The following is a 20102-nucleotide window of genomic DNA, read 5'->3' as shown; positions in this document are numbered from 1 at the left end:
AATAAAAAATTATATTAAAAAAAGAAATTATTTAAGAATTGGAAATGGGCTAACATTTAGTTCTTTAATGGCAGTAGCATGGATTTCCTATTCTGGGGAAGTGATAGAAATCTCTACCACCTCATCGCGTGGAAAGTATTGGCCCTGAAGATGGAGAGAGAGAGAGAGAGAGAGAGAGAGAGAGAGAGAGAGAGAGAGAAGCAGAATCATGTAAATGGTTTTGCAGTACTAATTACAGATGGTGAGTTGCTGCCTGTGTTGAAGGGATTTGGGATGGGATTTTAATTTAAGGCATACTAAATATCAGGGTAGTTAACCCGAGGACAAGCGAGACTTGATAAGCTCTGAGTTATTTTCTTGCCATGGGGGATTACCTGGTATTTCAATAAACTCCTGATCTTATGCAAATGAGCAGAGCCTCTGCTGTACAAGCAATCCACATCCAAAGCAAACCCGGGGAGAAATCAGCAGAAAGGACCATGACCTCCACCCTGTGTTTTGTTTGACCAACTGAGGTGGTAGAGGGACAGAACTGGCCGAATTTTACCAATAAGCATATTGTTAAATTTCTCTGAGATTACGGATGAGTAATTGAGGGACCACAGAAGCTTACATTACGAGGACCTGACATCTTTGTGGGAGAAGCTTGCCTACTGTTCATTCTGGTGAACCGGACGTGGCCTCCCTTAAGCCAATCCTTTTCAAGGTCACACAGCTAGCTATTCACCAGCCGGGTGCAATCAGCCGTCTTTGGGGTGGTTGCCTCTGGGATGAGTGATAGAATGATACAGTCTATGAATTTAGATCTTTCCTTTTAGGGGACAGCTCTTGAGGGCCTTCTGCATATATTAATACTTCACTGCCTCTCAATTCCAAATTGACCCTTGTTGCGGCTGGGCCCTTTTGGTTTTTCTTTGTACCTTGTTTGAGTTTGCCAGTAGAGGGTGCTCGAGAGATGTTATAAGAGAAGGGCTAGCTTTTTTTTTTTTTTTTTTTCTGCCCTCACCCACTTCTTTTCTCTTTCGGCTGGGGATTAAAGGATTACACCCATTGCGCCTGCATCACGAGGTCCTTTTGCAGCACAAGCTCCTATAAGGCCCAGGGCTTCTCTTACTCATGCCTCCTTACCATTAGTCACTTTTCAGGAAACCACCCTCCTGCCGTGTATCCAGCTCCTGCAGGGCACCAACGCTGCCGACTTTCCCAGGAACCCCTGGAAAACATTTACAGCAAAGGAAAAAAAAATCCCTCTACTGAAATATCTCCCTTTGGGTAGCTTCCCTGACAAGCTGGAACTCCAGCAAGCCATACTGGTGAGTCACTGATGACCTCGTGTGACTTCATTGTCCCCGCGCTAACCACAGGTCCAGTCTTCAGCAGTGGCTCCATCAGTTCAGGGTGCTGTGACGAAGTGTCACAGAATGGGCAGGTTGTAAGCAACAAAGATTTATTTCCCACGGCTCTTAGGTCTGGATCTGAGGTCAGTCTGCCAGCGTGACTGCGTTCCGGTGGGCTCACACAATGCCAAGGGGGGCACACTACTGACTTCTTGTACCCTCAAATGACGGGCAGGCTAAGAAAACTCTCTGGGCTTCCTTGACAAGGGCATTAATCTTGATCATCAAGGCTCCACCCCCATGACCCAGGCCCCTGTAGTCTGGATCTCAGGGTTAGGGGAAAAAAAAGCAGGGTCTCAGGGGTACAATCTCAGCCTGGGTTAGTGCTGAGAAGTCTACCGCTTCCATGTTTAGGGTGTTCCATATTTCTTAGTCAAGTTCTCATTACTCCTGATGTGGGAGTGATTTCTTATTAATAAAGAAACTGCCTAAGCCCCTTGATAGGCCAACCCTTAAGTGGGTGGAGTAAACAGAACAGAATGCTGGGAAAAAGAAGCTGAGTCAGGGAGTCGCCATGATTCTCCCGCTCCAGACAGACACAGGTTAAGATCCTCCCTGGTAAGCCACCTCGTGGGCTACACAGAATAATAGAAATGGGTTAGAACAATATGTAAGAGCTAGCCAATAAGAAACTGGAACTAGCCGGGCCAGGCAGTGTTTAAAAGAATACAGTTTCCGTGTAATTATTTCGGGCATAAACTAGCCATGTGGGTGGCCGGGTGCTGGGGACGCAGCCCTGCCGCTCCTAATTCAACATACTCCAATGTCTCCTTATAGCCAGTCTGGGCAGTAAACTCCTTGTTGAAGACTGGCTCGTGATGGACTCACAGTGAAGCATCCAGAGCGGCTAGCAGTTCTACCACTTTCGTTGCTGTCATCTGTCTAGAGCCTTCAGGCCCAGCCGAACAAGCCACCTCTGTCTGTGGCTACATGGAAACCAGACAGGACGTAAAATACATGTTCGGGTCTCTTGGCTTAAAAGGAGTATTAATCATTCACCTTCGTTTTATAGAAGAGACATCTGGGGACATGAAAGAAGTATATGGTTTCCTCATAATTGAACATCAAGTTAAATATGGATGAGTTGACTATGGAGTTTGGGACAGAACCCTGGTATTCTGACTCCAATCTAATGTTCTCTCCTTGCTGCTACACTGAATTTATTCAGAAAAAAATATTACTTTAGTAGTTATTTGCATATGGGTCCATTAGATATCATGTTAGGTCCTAGGTATGCTCCTTGGCTAGGAGGAACAGAGGTTGGGCAATCCTGGCCTTCAGCCTCAGAGCGTCATGGGTTCATTGAACCACAGAGAGGCTCGCATTTTTTTCTTTTGCATGCTCTATAATTTTAAACAAAAGCCTAAATAATATGCTAAATGATAGAGAAAAAGTGGTGGCTTAGTGGCTAAGAGCTCTTCCAGAGGACTAAGTTCACAACGCCAGCACCCACAACAGAAAGCCCACAATCACATGGAACTCCAATTCCTACTCCATCTTCTAGACTCCATGGGCATCTGCACTCTTACGTGTGCATGTGTGTGTGCGTGCACACACACAATTAAAAATAAATCTTAATAAAAGATAGCAAATGACATTGAGGTAAAAAAAAAGTTTATAGACTTTATTTTGTTCTTATAAAACAGATACAGAGAGAAAGAGAGCATGGTGGCCCCAGCTCCTGCCTAGAAGCGACAGAAAGGGAGTGTGGTGGTGGTGGTTGCTGTGGCCTGGAAGCATCAACAGCAGAGACTTCCAGAAACTATGTCAAGAAGTCCCTCTGTGAAAGAGTACCTGTGCTCCAGCCAGCATCCAGTGCCATTCTCTGTATGAGGTATTCCACTGGATCTGCAACCTCAACAGATTAAAAAAAAAAAAAAGAATAAGCCCCTATATCTTATCGGATCACCATTGCTTAAAGTTCAACAATACAAATTCCAGAAAGACTACAAACTCATGAAAACTGAATATTGCCCAATCACCCCTGGGTCAAGGAAGAAATAAAGAAAGAAATTAAATAAATAAATAAATAAATAAATAAATAAAATAAATTAAAGACTTCCTAGAATTCAACATATCAAATAGAATAGAATGCACAACATATCAAAATCGATGGGACACTATGAAAGCAGTGCTAAGAGGAAAGTTCATAGCACTTAAGTTGGCACTTAGTGCCAACATAAAGAAAGTGGAGAAAGTGATTTACCAGCACATCTGAAAGCTCTAAAACAGAAAGAAACAGACTCACCCAGGAGGAGTAGAAGACAGGAAATAATCAAATTGAGGGCTAAAATCAATAAAATAGAAACGGGAAAAAAATATAAAGAATCAAACAAAGAGAAAATCATCAAGATAGACAAACCCTTCTCCAAAATAACCAAAAGGCAGAGAGAGAATATCCAAATTAACACTATCAGAAAGAAAAAAGAGAAGATAACAACAAACACTGAAGAAATCTGGAGAATCATCAGGTTATCGTCAAAAACCTGTATTCCACAAAAGGGGAAAATTTAAAAGAGGTGACAGTTTTCTAGATAGGGAACAATACCAAAATTAAATCAAGACCAGATAAACAATTTAAATAGACCTATAAACCCTAAGGAAATAGAAGCAGTCATTAAAAGTCTACCAACTAAAACAAATAAACAACATCAACAAAAACCAAACCAAACCAAACAAACAACAACAACAAAACAAAACAAGACCAAACAACCTAGGACCAGATGGCTTCAGTGTAGAAATCTAACAGAACTTCAAAGGAGAACTAATACCAACACTCCTCAAGTATTCCACACAATAGAAACAGAAGGAACATTGCCAAACTCCTTTTACGAGACTACAATTATCCTGATACTCCAACCACACAAAGAAACAACAAAGAGAACTACAGACCAATATCCCTCATGAATATTGATGCAAAAATACTCAATAAAATACTGGGAAAACAAATCTAAGAACACTCAAAAAATCATCCACCATGACCAAGATGGCTTCATCCCAGAGATGCAGGGTTGGTTTAACATATAGAAATCTGTCAATCTAATATACTATATAAACAAACTGAAAGAAAGAAACCACATGAACATCTCATTAAATGCTGAAAAACCCTTCGACAAAATTTCATGATAAAGGTCTTGGAGAGAGCAGGGATACAAGGGGCATATCTAAGCATAATAAAAACAATTTACAGCAAACCAACAGTCAATATCAAATTAAATCAAGAGAAGTTCAAAGCGACTCTTCTAAAATCAGGAACAAGACAAGGCCATCCACTCTCTTCTTATCTATTCAATCTTGTGCTTGAAATTCTAGCTAGAGCAATAAGGCAGCAAAAGGAGCTATAGGGGATACAAATCAGAAAAGAAGAAGTCAAACTATCACTTTTCACAGATGATATGATAGTATACATAAGTGACTCCCAAAACTCTACCTGGAAACTCCTACAAGTGATAAACACCTTCAGTAATGTGATAGGATACAAGATTAACTAAAAAAAAAAAAAAAAATCAGTAGCCCTCCTATACACAAATGATAAACAGGCCAAGAAAGAAGTCAGAGAAACATCACCCTTTACAATAGCCACAAATATAAAACAAAATAAATGAAAGACCTGTATGACAAGAACTTTAATTCTCTAAAGAAAAGTTGAAGAAGACATCAAAATGGAAAGATCTCTCATGCTCTTGGATAGGTAGGATTAACATAATAAAAATGGAACTCTTACCAAAAGCAATCTACAGATTCAATGTAATCCCCACCAAACTCCCAACACAATTCTTCATAGACCTAGAAAGAACATTACTCAACTTCATATAGAAAAACAAAAAACCCAGAATAGCTAAAAACAATCCTATACAATAAAGGAACTTACAGAGGCCTCACCATCCCTAACCTCAAGCTCTACTATAGAGCTATAGTAATAAAAACACCTTGGTATTGGCAGAAAAACAGACATGTGGATCAATGGAATTGAATTGAAGATCCTGATATTAATCCATGCACATACGAACACCTGATTTTTGACAAAGAAGTCAAAACCACACAATGGAAAAAGGAAAACATTGTTAATAAATGGTGATGGCATAAACTGAATGTAAAAATGTAGAAGATTGTAAATAGATCCATATCTATCACCTTGTACAAAACTCAAGTCCAAATGGTGAAGGCATAAGTCACGAACAATGCCACACCAGTTTGGAATTATGATTAATAGGGTGGTATTTATTTAAAGAGGAAAAAACTTACAGATCACCGCCCCAGACAACAGCCCTCTGCGCAACCAGGAAGGGAGTCTAGTCGCTGGTGGAGCAGGAAGTGAAGAGAGAGAGAGAGAGCAGAGGGAAGTAGCCGCTTTTTTTAAAGGGAGAGAGACCACGCCCCAGTGGGCTGGTATCTCAGCAGCTATTGGTTGGAGGAGCGGAAGGACCTCCCGCAACAAAATGGATCAAAGACCTCAATATAAAGCCAGTTACATTGACCCTAATAGAAGAGAAAGTGGGAAGTAGCCTTGAACGCACTGGCACAGGAGACCACCTCCTAAATAGAACACCAGTAGCACAGACACTGAGAGCAACAACCAATAAATGGGACCTCCTGAAACTGAGAAGCTTCTGTAAGACAAAGGACATGGTCAACAAGACAAGTGACAGCCTACAGAATAGGAAAAGAGCTTCACCAACTCCATATCTGACAGAGTGCTGATCTCCAAAATATATAAAGAACTCAAAAAACTAGACAACAAAATACCAAATAATCCAATTTAAAAAGGGGGGTGGAGAGCTAAACAGAGAATTCTCAACAGAAGAAACTCAAATAGCTGAAAGACAATTAAGAAATTGCTCAACTCATTAACCATCAGGCAAATGCAAATTAAAACAACTCTGAGATATTATCTTACACTTATCAGAATGGCCAAGATAAAAATTACTGAGGATAGCTTATGCTGGAGAAAATGTGGAGCCAGGCAAACATTCCTCCATTGCTGGTGGTAGTTAATCTTGTACAGCCTTTCTGGAAATTGGTATGGTGATTTCTCAGAAAATTGGGAATCGATCTGCCTCAAGATCCAGTGATATCACTCTTGGGCATATGCCCAAAGGATGCTCAATCCTACCACAAGGACACTTGCTGAGCAATATTCATAGCAGCATTATTCATAATAGCCAGAGCCTGGAAATAACCTAGATGCCCCTCAACTGAAGAATAGATGAAGAAAATGAGTATTACTCAGCTATAAAAAACAATGACATCATGGAATTTGCAAGCAAATGGATGGAACTAGAAAAAACATCCTGAGTGTGGTAACCCAGACTCAGAAAGACAAATACGATGTATACTCACTCATAAATAGATAAATGATATAAAGCAAAGCAGAAAATAACCAGACTACAATCCATAGCTCCAAAGAATTGAGAGGACCAGGGAGGAGGATGGAAGGGAGAAGGGAGGAAGAAAGGAGAATGGGAAAAAATATATAGCTCAATAAAAACAACTTAAAAAATAATAAAAACCCCAGATACTTCAGATATATTTTTCTCCTTGCAATAATTGTCATTATTTACACTCTACAGGAAAAAAATAAAGTGTGGAACCATGATGAGATTGCCCAATAACACATAGGTCCGTTTGGCTTAAAAAGAATTATCTTTTCAGTTGACCACACTGCTTCTTTAGCTGTGATTTGTCTATCATTGTGAAACAGCACAAACACTCAGACTTGTGTTAGGGTTGTGTTTGCTGTTCTCCACTGCGTATAGAGGCAGGAGTGTGGTCTTTCTCTGCTTACAATTGCTTTCCATTTATTCATATGCAGATTATATTCAAGAACAATGTATCATTTGCTACATTGTCGGCCCAATTTTATGTCTTGATGCTCTTCTCTCTTTGAGTTTATTGAATCTATAGTTTTTCTTTCCTTTTCTCTCTTTTTTTTTATAGCTCAGCTCAAATCAGAACAGACTAAAGCTTGGCAATAATTTTTCTGCCTTAAAACAGAATTATGACTTTTACCATAATGCTATCTATTTTGTGTTTTATCCATAAGACTTGGGGGGAATGAAGAAGGGATTGAGGCAAATGAGTAGGTGGTGAGAAGAAGCCTCTCTGGTCTGTGTGCTCTTGGCCATCTTCTCCTCAGAAGGCTCCGAGGAGAAGAGAGGAATAGAGAGGAGAAGTGAAGGGAAGGGGAGGGGAGGGAAGGAAGGGAAAGGGAGATGAGTTGTTAAAAATTAAAATTGTTTGCTTCAATTTGTTATAAACATATTTTATAGCATTTCAAAATAATGTCTTAAGGACATTATTTTAAAGTATTTTCAAGTAAAATTTGTAAGAAAAAATATAAAGTTCTGTGCCTGTGTCCCGTTCTGAAGGTTGTTTACATAGCTGTCACCCTCCACATGAGTTCCAGACAAGGTTCAAGGTTCAAGAGTGACCAGGTCCATTGGAAATGGTTACACTCTCTAAATTAAATTAAAAATATAAAGTTCTGTGCCTGTGTCCTGTTCTGAAGGTTGTTTACACAGCTGTCACCCTCCACATTAGTTCCAGACAAGGTTCTAGATTGACCAGGACCATTAGAAATGGTTATACTCTCTAAATTAAATTAAATTCTGTATCCTATAATGCTACAATACAGCAGAGGCATGTGTGGTGCTTGGCTTGGGAATAAGATGCTCATTTATGCCAAAGTCTCCTCATATCAGTTCCTCAGTGGCCAACAAGGATAAAACAGGTTCTTAATGCAAAACTCTTGTATCCTGAATCACGTTCTTTATACTGGATGGTGTTCTTTTCCCTGAGTGCCAAACCAGTTTAAACGTTTACTAACTATTCTCTTGTGTTATTTTTGCTCATCAAACCAGACATGCGGTGCAGCAGTGTAGACAAGTGGGTCCTTCAGGCAAGCGTCCTAACACATACAAGGTGTGCCGAGGAGAGTTTCGTGGGAGTCTGCTTTAGGGAATGAAAAACATCACCTAACATTATCTGACATGAAGACTAGTTAGTCATATGAGTTGATGTTACCATCACTTAGGGGAGTTGAGTAGACTTGAGTCAAGTCTTCACGCCAGGTTTCTGGGGCTTGCAGGATGCGCAGACTTGCTTTTGCCCGGCAGGAAGTGGTCATGAAAGCCCTCCCTAAGCTAGGTTCTTAAACATTTTGGACATTTTGGCTAGAGTGACTCAACCATCTCCATAACCAGTCTTGAGAGGCAAAGGAAGTTTGCCAGCAGATGTTGGGAGAAAATGGTTGCAGTGTGTCCCTGGAATACTATAACCAAGCCCTGCGTGGTTATAGAAGGACAGTTGATGGCATTGCATTGTGCTACCGTTATCAGATGATTACATTAGTGCAAAACAGGTCCGACAAGGGAGAGGTACTCAGCCTCTGGCGGAAGCAAATGCATAGCTAATGTCTAGGAACACTTCAGAGGTCAATGTGTACTGGACTCCCATGAAGGAAACAGAGGAGACTCACACAACAATTATAGCCAAAACCTGAAACAATCCCCCCCAACCCCCGCCCCGGGAACAACCACATCCAAGAATAAGGGAAAGCAGAAAAGTTAGGAAATATCAATTTTTATATTATAAACCAGACACTTTCAGTAAAATGGTGGGCTCGAAGCACTGTCAACGTGAGGCTGGTGATGGGCAAAAAAACTAAAGGGACCAGGCATGTTTTGTTCCTCCATCTGCTACTTCTCAAATCCATAAATGGACCCAGAAAACAGCCCAATAAACCTCTTCTCCCCTCAAACTCATTGACTTTTCCCACCATAAAACCTTGTCTGTCACCAGACCCACTGACTTCCTCCACCATCAGACTGGACCTGCTGTTGCGATTAGAAACATCACCAGTAGCTGCCTCCCCCACAGTGGGGTCCTATCCCCACCCCCACCAGCCACACTGGGCTACCAGACTCCCGCTAGGAAACCTACAACATTGGGGCAGTAGAGATATCATCGAAGGGGTCCCCAGGGCTACCAGGGTCACCATCAGTGAAAGGCAAAGCTGTGAGAGCCAAGCCAACATAGTCAAGCTGGGGTCCATTACAAGGTTTCAAAACCAAACCGAGACAAACTGAAGTCGAACTCACAGTGTGAGGGTTTTGTTTTGGAATAGCTCCTACATTCTCAGGGATTAAAGGCTTTGTTACTATCCTGTGGCTCTATTGGGAGACAGTGGCAACAACAGGTGGACTAGAGTGGACTATTGCCGGCTTTCTTGGACCACCAGCCCCCAAATCATGACACAGAGACTTGTTATTAATCATGAATGCTTGGCCTTATCTTAGGCTTGTTTCTAGCTAACTTTTTTTTTTTTTTAAAAACTTAAATCCACCCTTTTCTATTCATCTTTGTGCTGCCCCAAGGCTCACTCAACTCATCTATGTTCTGTCCATCCTGCTTTCCTGCTTCCTCTGAGTCTGACTGGCTGCCTCCCCCCTTCACCCGCCAGCCCTGCCTATCCCTCTACTGCCTAGCTCTTGGCCATTCAGTTTTTTTTTTTTTTAATTAGACCAATCAGGTGCCTTGGTCAGGCAAGGTGAAACAGCAACCCTTCTATACATAGTTAAACAAATGCAGCATAAATAAATGCAGCACATCTTTACTTTGTTAAATAAATACTCTATCCCACAACTCTCCAAGAATGCATGGGACTCAGCCCCCTCCACTCTCCCTCCTTCCCAGCCACCCCAAGGTAAATGGTTTCGTTCGATGGGATCCCCACCATTTCTTCCTCCTACAGGTCCATATCAACATGGCCATGTGACTGTGGATTAAAACCTCCAAAGCGGAGAGCCAAAGTAAATATTGTCTTTTTTAACTGTTTACCAGGGGTGTTTTGCCACTGTGATGGAGCGCTGCCCAATTCAAAGTGCAAGGGCATGAACACCTGGTGTTGTTTCGTTTCCCCCCATTTTCTTGATAAAATTGGTGACTTAATGAAAAGGGGCAAGGCAGGACATCCATGTGAAAGAGGACTTTGTAGGACATTGCATGATTCACTGGAATAAAGTATGGATAAACAGGAGAGTGGAACACGGAGAACACAGCTGCAATTGGGGACAGACATGGCTAATCACAGGTTACAGACATGGCTAATCACAGCTAGCAAATGAGTGAAGAGGAAGGACCCGGGAGATCGCCTCAGCTGGTAGCAAAGAGGCAGATGGAATACACGACATATAACAATAACAGGGCAGGCTGGAGTGACCCCCCCCCCCCAGCATCTACTACAAACGCCAGAAGTCCTCCAGATAGAGCGTAGGCTCGAGGCTGCTGCTGTGTGACCTGAAAAAAAGAGAGAGAAGATGAGAGAATACAGACTTTATCCCAAAGACAAAAATAGAGGGGAATCTTTGAAAACCCACAAAGGAAGCTAGGCAACACTGGCTAGCAGCAAAAATCAAGGCACAGGGCACAGAACAACAAGCCAAGCACAGTCCCAGTCCCACAATTCTTTGATAGGGAAGGGGATTCGGAAGCTGATTCCAGAAGGGAAGGCAGATGAAAGCCAGGCAGCCCTGCCCTCTGGATAAGGCCACAGACCCCTTTGGCCTCACATCTATTGTGGGTTTGGGTGGTAGAGCAAAACTCCTGGCAGACAGGTTGACTGCAGATAGAAACTCATTTGGTCACAGTAGATACCATGGTGAGCCCTTGCTGGGCACCATAGGAAGTGAGAATTTATGGTAAAAATTGAAGAAGTTCAGAGACTGGGTATCAGGGACGATCCATACGTCTAAAAGCCTTGGTGTGCCCTGCTCTGAGAGAAGGCCTGGAAAGGCGAAACAGGCAGCCAGGAGGGGTGGATAGCAATAAGTTCAAGGATGCCGTTGTTCAGATAACCTTTTTATACACTGTGTGAAGATGTCTTTGTCCTTCTTCCATCTGCGTAAGGCACCTTCTGATTGGTTTGCTAAAGCACTGAATGCCCAATAGCTGGGCAGGAGAGGACAGGCGGGACTTCTGGGGGAGAAATAGGAACTCTGGGAAAGAACCAGAGGCAGAGGAGATTCACCTGGCTAGATGCGGAGGAAGTCAGATACACAAGACTGAGGAGAGGTAATGAGCCATGTGACAGAACATAGATTAATATAAATGGGCTACGTTAAGTTTTAAGAGCTAGTTAAGAATAAGCTGGGCGATGGTGGCGCACGCCTTTAACCCCAGCACTTGGTAGGCAGAGGCAGGTTGATCTCTGTGAGTTTGAGGTCAGCCTGGTCTACAAGAGCTAGTTCCAGGACAGGCTCCAAAGCTACAGAGAAACCCTGTCCCGAAAAACAAACAAACAAACAAAGAAACAAAAAAGAATAAGTCTAAACTAAAGCCAAGCTTTCATAATTAATAAAAAGTCTTTGTGTCGAATGAGTTCCAGGACAGCCAGGTGGTTACCCAAATAAACCCTGTCTTGACACCAACCAACAACAACAACAATAAAAAGCCCCAAAAGTCTCTGTGTCATTCATTATTCAGGAGCTGGTACATCAGGCTGGGAAGTGCCTAAGGAGAGCTATCCCTGCTCTTGGTTCCTGGGAATAACTCTCATAAACGGAGAATAAACTGGAGTTGGATGGCTCCACTCAACTATATGCCAGCCATTCATAAGAATGTTTAATCTCAGTAATAGTCAAGGAAACATAGAATATGCCATTTACAACAACCACATTGGCAAGACAGCTCTGGGGCTAATAACAGCAGACTTAGTGGCAAGCATACGGGTAAACAGAAAATGATGCCTGATTGGTACAAATGTAACTTGGTAAATTATTGTGTAGGGTAGTGTCATAATATCTAATTCAAATCGACTGAATATCAACATATGATCATATGTAATAGAGAAACTCATGTGCTCACACATACATATGTGCATATATTCATGTATAAGCATGGATGTTTGGAGGAAAACGTCAATGCAGTACAAAGGAGCAAATAGTAGAACACATGTGTAAGCACATTCATACCCACGTACATTCGCATATGCACACTCATACATGCATCTCTAACTCAAACATACTAAGTCTGAAACGTTCCGAAGACATAACCTTGTGACCGTTGACGTGTCTGTCCACAGATGCTGAGTTGCATATCTGACCTCTGGTGGTTCAGCGTAAGTATGTTTTGTTTCATGCGTAAATTACTAAAAATGTTGCCTAAAGGGGCTTTCAGACTAGGTGTATATGAAACACCAGTCAAATTTGTGCTTGTCCTTGGGTCATATACCCGAGATACCTCATTATTCATATAAAAAGACTTTAAAAATATGAATAGAAGTTCAAATTCTGAAATATTTCTGCTCTCTAGTCTTTGGGATAAAAGGTACTCAATCTGTAGTATGATATAAACACTGTATAGCATGTATAGCATGTAGAAGTCTCTGTAATGTTGTCTGAAATGTTACAGCTAATATTTAATGTGTACATAATATCTTTAACCGTCTCATAAGTAAATACTGACAAGTAATTTTCCGTCTCCTCTCATATGATGTCTACCCACTTCCCCTCTAGGGCACAGGGGTCTTTTCAGGAAATAGGTAAAGTTCATCTTGAGTAGGGAATGCGGTGAGGGCTGCGATAAAATCTTTCCTTTTAAAAGTGAACCTTTCATCACCTATGGCAGCATGTTAATGAGATGTAATTTGTGTGTTAACTACCCAGGCAGCGATATTAAATATATATTTCTTTGTGTTTTAAATCTTTTATAGCTGAACTTTTTCAGTGTGGGAACACACAATAAGAGAACCAGCAATAGTTACTGGAAGAACAGAAAATAAAATGCAAGCCAAGGTGGAGGGCTAACGAGCCAGCTGTGAAAGGTCGTGACGTAGCTAAGGCAGAGGGAGGTCAGCCACGATTGTGTAATTGTGTAACGAAGGGCTCTCTCCATAGGAAAAAAAATTAATGTTTAACCAATGTGTTGCACTCAGTAGTGATGAGGGAATTCTATAAAACACGCTGTTCTCAAACCCAAATTAAAATTGACCACCTTCTGAACGTCATAACCCCACAGTGTTGGCTGCACTGGGCAGCAGCCCTGGATGTGTTTGTGGTTACGACGGACTTTCATCCTTATAAAATTCGTCCCTTCTCCTTACTGAGTTCAGTTACCAGCCTTATGGTCTCACGGGTTCCTTTCCAGTCCAAGGCTGACTGCCCAGGACAGTGATGTTCCTGAGTGCGTTGCTGAAAACAAACACGGGCTCAGGTCACTGGGAAGGTGAGGACAGCCAGCCAGCTGGTGAGGAGGTCACAGAAACAGCCTTGGGTTGTGTGTCTTCCACTCACCTTTCAGCGTCCCACAGAGAACAGAACGTGCGGCAGGTGGTGTATTGAACCAGGCCTGGCTTTTGACATAAAATCTTAGGGAAGTGTGCTCCTGACACGAGCTAAAACACCAGGTGCCTGTATTTTAAATCGAAGGTCGATTTCTGGCAATAAGTTGATTTTGACGTCAGCTTTCCTCCCGGGCCTTCCTTTTAATGGGACCGTTTGCTTCGGCAGTGCGTGAAGAACACGTATCCACCATGCCTAGCCACGGCTTCTTTTTCTGTATATGAGTTGAATAAATTCTTGTGACTTCCAGGAAAAAAAAATGCTACAAAGATTAACCCAAAATTCAGATCGTACATCACCTTGAAGACTCTGAGTAAATCAATTTCTGTTTTTGCAGTGTCTTTGGCCTCCTGTTCTCGACAGATTGTACTGTATGGTGTCACTGGTTAAGGGGGCAGGGTTTCTGTGAGCGTGTATTAGTCCATCTCCTCATTCAACACCTCTGAGCTTCAACTTCTTATCTGAAAGCTATAGAAATGATAACAGTCATTCTGCAGGGTCGTTACCTGGATTAAGGGAGATGTGGTGGGGTAACTGGCCTAGGCCCCAGCCCACACCCCAGTCCAGCCCACACCCCAGTCCAGCCCACGCCCCAGCCCAGCCCCGGGGAATCTGACTCAGATACCCTCCCTCGGCCTTCAGATTTCCATTTTAGATGGAATGTGCTTATTAATTTTGAAAGTGGTTATTTTGAGCTTGGTGAAAAGCTTCAAAATCTGAATCCCTACTGCTATTGATTTCAAATACCCTGCTTGTTTCAGGAAGATTAAGTTTTCTGTTAATCTTTCATGCCTTGTCCCTCATGCTTCCTTTCTCGGAACGTGAGAAGAGAACAATTCTATACGCAAAAACCCCAGCATATTCTGAAGGCCAGCATTTTTAGTTGCCTGCTGGTTTCAGTGCTACTGTGTTTGCCTTAATGTGATCCATCAGAGCGTAGGAATTTAAAAAACTTATTGTTTAATATTCTATGCATGAGCATTTGCCTGAATGCAAGGGCAGGGCTCATAGAAGCCACCAGGCCACCAGGGAGCGGCGGATCCTCTGGAACTGGAATTGCAAAAGGTTGTGAGCGACTGTGTGGGTGTTGGAAACTGAATCTGGTCTTCTTCGAACACAAGTGCTCGTAACTGCTCAGCTATCTCTCCAGCCCTGAGCAGAGGGTGTTTCAAGTTTCGTCATACCCTGTATCATATTCCTAGTAGGGAAAGCCAGGACAGTTGTAAATTACACTACGTTTGTCAGGGTGCTGCTAGAAGAAGGAGCCTTTCCCCACCCTGCTTGGCTCTAAGCATAATTGATTGTATTTTTCACCACTCTGGCCATAATATCTGATATAAACAACCCACATTTTCCATAAATCACGGTAGGAAAAGCAAAGGCATCAGCTCTATCTGTGATGGTGAGAGCATGTAGCCCAGGTAGCTCAAGGTGGTCAGGGAAGTAGAAAACAAAGCAGGAACTGTGGCCAGGCACCGTTACCTTTAAAGTTCCATCCCCAGTGATTTGCTTCTGCTAGCTAGGCCTCCCCACTTGAAAGGTCCATATCCCCCCCCCCCCCCGCCTCCACCAAGACAAAGCAGCACCAGTTAGAGACCAAGCACTTAAAAACGTGAGCTTGTGTGGGAGGTGGGGGTGGCACAGCCGGAGTCTGTGCATTTGATTCCCAGCTGTCCAAGCCTGAATAATCACACAGAAACTATATCAATCACAACAGTGCCTGGCCAATTAGCTCAGGCTTCTTATTAATTAACTCTTATATCTTAAATTAATTACATCTTAAATGAACTCTTACATCTATTAATCTGTGTATTGGCATGAGGCTGTGGATTACTGGTAAGGTCCAGAGTCTGTCTCTTTTGGCAGCTACATGGTGTCTCCTTGATTTTGCCTACTCTCTCTGTATATCTCTGTTCAGATTTCCCACCTGGTTTTACTCTGCTAAGCCATTGTCCAAAACAGTGTTATTCATCAACTGATAAAAGCAACACATACACAGAAGGCCATCCCACATCAGGGTGGTAAGATGTTCAAAGGTTAAGAGCACTGACTGCTCTTCCAGAGGTCCTGAGTTTAATTCCCAGCAACCACATGGTGACTCACAATCATCTATAATAATACCTAATATCCTCTTCTGGCATGCAGGAGTACATGTAGACAGAGCATTCATGCATTAAAAAAATAGTTAATTAATTTCAAAAATGAGTCTGCGAAGAAAATTTTAGATTTAAAGCAAAAGATCCCCTTTCTAGTCTTCAAAGACTCATTCATAGTGATCCTATAATATAAAGGGTGACCCCAGCTAAGACTCCTAGCAATAGTGCTTAAGAAGCCTGAACTGGCCATCTCCTGTAAACAGATGGTAACTACCCACTGTCCTCAGAGAGCCTTCGACCAGGGACTGATGGAAACAGGTACAGAGATCCACAGCTAAGCACTGAGCAGAGCTCAGGGAATCTTGTTGAAGACAGGGAGGATTGTACGAGCCAGGGGGGTCATCATCCCAAGGGAACCCCCAGAAACAACTAACCTGGGCTCATGGGCACTCACAGACTCTGGATCGACAGCTAGGGAGCCTGCATGGTGCCAACCTCGGCCCTCTACACATGTGTGATAGTTATGTAGCTCTATCTATGTGTGGGACACCTAGTGATGGAAGCAGGGCCTGTCCCTAATGCTTTGGCTGGCTTCCAGGAACCTATTCCTCATACTGGATTGCTTTGTCCAGCCCATAGTGCAGAGGGAGGAGCTTGGTCCCACCTCAACTTGATTTGCTATGCTTTTGTTGACACACATGGAAGGTCTGCCCCTTTCTGAATGGAGGCAGAGGAGGGGTGGATGGGGGGAGGGGAAGGAGAAGGTTGGGAGGAAGGAGTGGGAGGAGAGGAGGGACAAGGTGTAGATAAATAATGCCCAGAACAGAATGCAAATGTCCACTAGTCCACTTCCCAGTAGAATCGTTTGTTTCTGAAGTCTCTTGAGGCTGGTCCTTGCTGCGCACATCTCTTGGCTGGCGTTCTGATATTCCGAGCTCCAGTCACCGCCCATTAGTCTTTGTTTATAGCATTCTAAGGGTTCTCTAGTTTGCATCTCCAGACTTCAAATTCTCATAAGTTAGTTCTAACGGTCTAAGAATCACATGGTCACATGGTCAGGCTTACTCACAACAATAAGAACCACTTCTTTGGTCCCCGATTCCTATATTTGTCTCTCTTGTGTCTGTGCTCTCTTGACACACTGTAAATATGTGTTACTCTCATTGGTTTAATAAAGAGATGATTGGCCAATAGCTATGCAGTAATTGGTTTGGCCAGAGAGACAAACTTGGAAGAAGAAAGGGGGAGTCACCAGCCAGATGCAGAGGAAGCAGAAGATGAACATGCCATGTGGTAGAGCGTAGATAAGAAATATTGGTTGATTTAAGTTGTAAAAGCTAGTTAGTAACAAGTCTAAGCTATTGGCCAAGCATTTATAATTAATAAGTCTCTGTGTGGTTTTTGGGAGCTGACTGGTAGATAGAGAAAGTGCATCAACAACCAGATGTATAATTCATCGCTTGACAGTAACTATAATGGATGTGATTCAATTTGAACATCGCTGAGAGCTTTTCTTTCTTTCTGTGTGCATGGCTGTATTAATGCCCTTGTGTGGCTGCGCTATAATAGTACACACGCACCATAGAGGAGGAGTGATTCACTTTGGCTTGCAGTTTCAGAGAGTTTGAGTCTATGTCCCTGGAAGCCATTGTGGAGCAGCACAGCCCACAGCTTAGCATTCATAATTTGTATTAGAGGCCAGTTTATATCACAACAAACCAGAGATTGTGGCAGATATTAGAGTTTGAGTTGGGTTTAGTTCCACCAATAAAGCCCCTCTCCAATGAAGCCCCCCTCCAGTGAAGCCCTCTCCAGTGAAGCCCCTCTCCCTGTTACTAGATCCTGCTAAAAACGTACATTCAAAACATAAGCCTGTTGAAGACATTTTCAGCTCAAACCACAGCAAAACTCCTTTGCCTGCCCCTAATTCTTTCTATCTCCAAGAATTACAGGAGAGAATTGGGGTTCTTTGAGTGGGACTTTTGAGCCTCTAGTGGGGCAGTATGAGAAAAGATAAGGCTTTTAAACATTGTTGGGCTCCTATCAACACATCCAAACCTAGGTCTGGTGGATTTGAAACTGGAATTTAGCGTATAAGAGGGGAGTCTCACAGCAGCCAGCGTAAAAGTCAAGGGGGAGCTGGCTTTCTAGTTTGAGAGAGAGCAAACAGGAGAAGCACAGGCGTTACTCTTCACTCTAGGGGATGAAGGTCAAGGGAGAGAGAATAACTTTACATCCAAGGGGGCATACCTCAGCCTGGGAATCCTGAAGGAGGGGCCTGATTCTTCCCCCTGGCTCTGGAGGGGCTTCAAGGCAAGGGGAAGCTCTCTACTGTGCTCAAACCGTAGCCAGCAATTTCAGGAAAAGTACCACGGGCCACTAAGGTAGTGGTTCTCAACCCATGGCTTGAGATCCCCTTTGGGAGGTTGAATGACCCTTTTACAGGGGGGTCACATATCAGATATCCTGCATATCAGATATTTATATCACAATTCATAGCAGTAGCAAAATTATAATTATGAAGTGCTACAAAGAAATTTATGGTTGGGGGGTCAAGTGTTGCAGTATTAGGAAGGTTTGAGAATCACTGTGCTAAGGCTAGACAGCCTAGCTGTTTCTCAGAACCCACAGACTCCATCCAAGTAGTCCCAGGCTTCTCACGATGAACCACGACCAGCCTTTGACTTGTCACCCGACGAAACAACCAAAGAATGGTAAAAGAGGCCTCTTCGTCATTGCCAAAAATCAAGAAAACTTTTTCCTACCTACATCACTCACCCGTTGTCACCTGAAGTGACGTTAATAGTGGAGTAGTGTCAAAAGGAAGGAAGTCAGATATACTAGCATTTCTCTTAAAGAAAGTGAGCAGGAAGTTGAAAGCCATCGCTCTGACTCCCGGGAGGGTGGGAAATAGTAAGGAAGACTAGAGGATAATAAAAGATAAGAGATCTTTCGAGCTTCTGCATACAGCACAGATAAAAAAAAACATTATTAAAGGAGTTAGGCTGCCTTTCACTAAGTGTGACTATTGCAAGTGTATTATAATCACTGAAACCTTGTTTTGGCATTTAAGTTTTGAAATTTGATTTTTTAAAAAAGGTCACCAGTGCGGTTCTGTTGCAAATACTTGGGCACAAAAATCATGTAGCCCTGCTGATGGGATTTCTGGTGTTGTTAAAGCAACATAATGCCATACCATTCGGCCGCGCTGCATCTACAATGCACATGAGAACCGTGGAAGGAGTCGGGAAGGAAGATCAAAAGTTCTCAAAAGCGATACTGCTTGACACAAGGAGCTGCGGCAGATACAGTTACCACGTGTGCTCTGACGGAAGGAAGAGCAGCTCAAGGAGGGTGGGAGCGCCTGTCTTCTCTGTTTATATATTGCATTCAGTAATACTAACTGAGCACATACCGTGCCCAAGATGCCCAGGAAATGCTGCAGATATGCATTACTCCTGCATGGGAGGGGAAAATGTAAACAAACTGTGTGGCCCAGAGTGGATGGATGAAGACACTTTAGAGCTCCTCTCCCATTCACAGGCCAGTAGGGGAATGCTGTTTATAAGGGGACGTTCCCATTGCTGCCCCACATCTGCCCTTAGCCACCTGTCCCGAAGAAGGAAAGCCAGATTGGAGCCCTGCACATCGCTGTTATGAGGGCAAGCATACAAGCTTCTGCATGCCCGTCAGGGATGCTGTTTCAAGGATGCAGCGACTTTCTGTTATCCACCTGCATTTACAACCAGGCTGGACAGCTTGAGGAGAAGCAGCCTGCCAGTAGTGACGCATAGCACTTTACTAAAGCGGTTAAGACAGCCATAAAATTAGGTGTGGATACTGAAGTCTATCATAGTGAAACCTTGCTTTGGTGTTTGAGTTTTGAAATATTAGAGCTCAAAAAAAAAAAAAAAGAAAGAAAGAAAGAAAGAAAGAAAGAAAGAAAGAAAGAAAGAGAAAGGCCACTAAACCTGTTTTGTTTCAAATACTGAGACATAAAAACCTTATAGCACTTATTGTTACCAGAGTTTGAAAATCAAACTCCTCTTCCGGGTGACAGGAGTGATTAGGCGGGACTTTAACTCCACGTGTGAAGTCTCCTAGACTCAGTGGAAGCTGTAGTCACTGAGGAGACACCTCAAGTCAGCGGACTGAACGTCGGGGGGGGGGGGGGCGGTTCAGAGGCAGAACTAAGCCTGGGAGAAGACAATCTAGGATGGAGGCTATCCAGTGGAGGGATAGCGCTGTGGAGGAAGGTTGGAAGAGGTGTT

General features: G+C 43.0%; 1 long non-coding RNA gene across 1 annotated transcript in view; it reads right to left on the bottom strand.

Moving 5' to 3' along the window:
• Positions 1-14252, bottom strand: part of LOC126488145 (uncharacterized) — a 22389-nt gene extending 8137 nt beyond the window's left edge. The window contains exons 1-3 of the long non-coding RNA XR_007588590.1: positions 14035-14252; positions 13688-13949; positions 1129-1213 (exon numbers count right to left, since the gene is read on the bottom strand). This is a non-coding gene — a long non-coding RNA (uncharacterized lncRNA). The remainder of the gene's footprint in view (positions 1-1128; positions 1214-13687; positions 13950-14034) is intronic.
• Between the last annotated feature and the right edge of the window lie 5850 nt (positions 14253-20102).

This window comes from Alexandromys fortis, unplaced genomic scaffold (genome assembly GCF_014885135.2).
Source record: "Alexandromys fortis isolate MF-2015 unplaced genomic scaffold, M_Fortis_MF-2015_v1.1 scaffold_8_9099976_23576923, whole genome shotgun sequence".
NCBI classification, from domain to species: domain Eukaryota; kingdom Metazoa; phylum Chordata; class Mammalia; order Rodentia; family Cricetidae; genus Alexandromys; species Alexandromys fortis.
The sequence above is the reverse complement of the archived record's forward strand: the minus strand, read 5'-3'. Positions and strand labels throughout refer to the sequence as shown.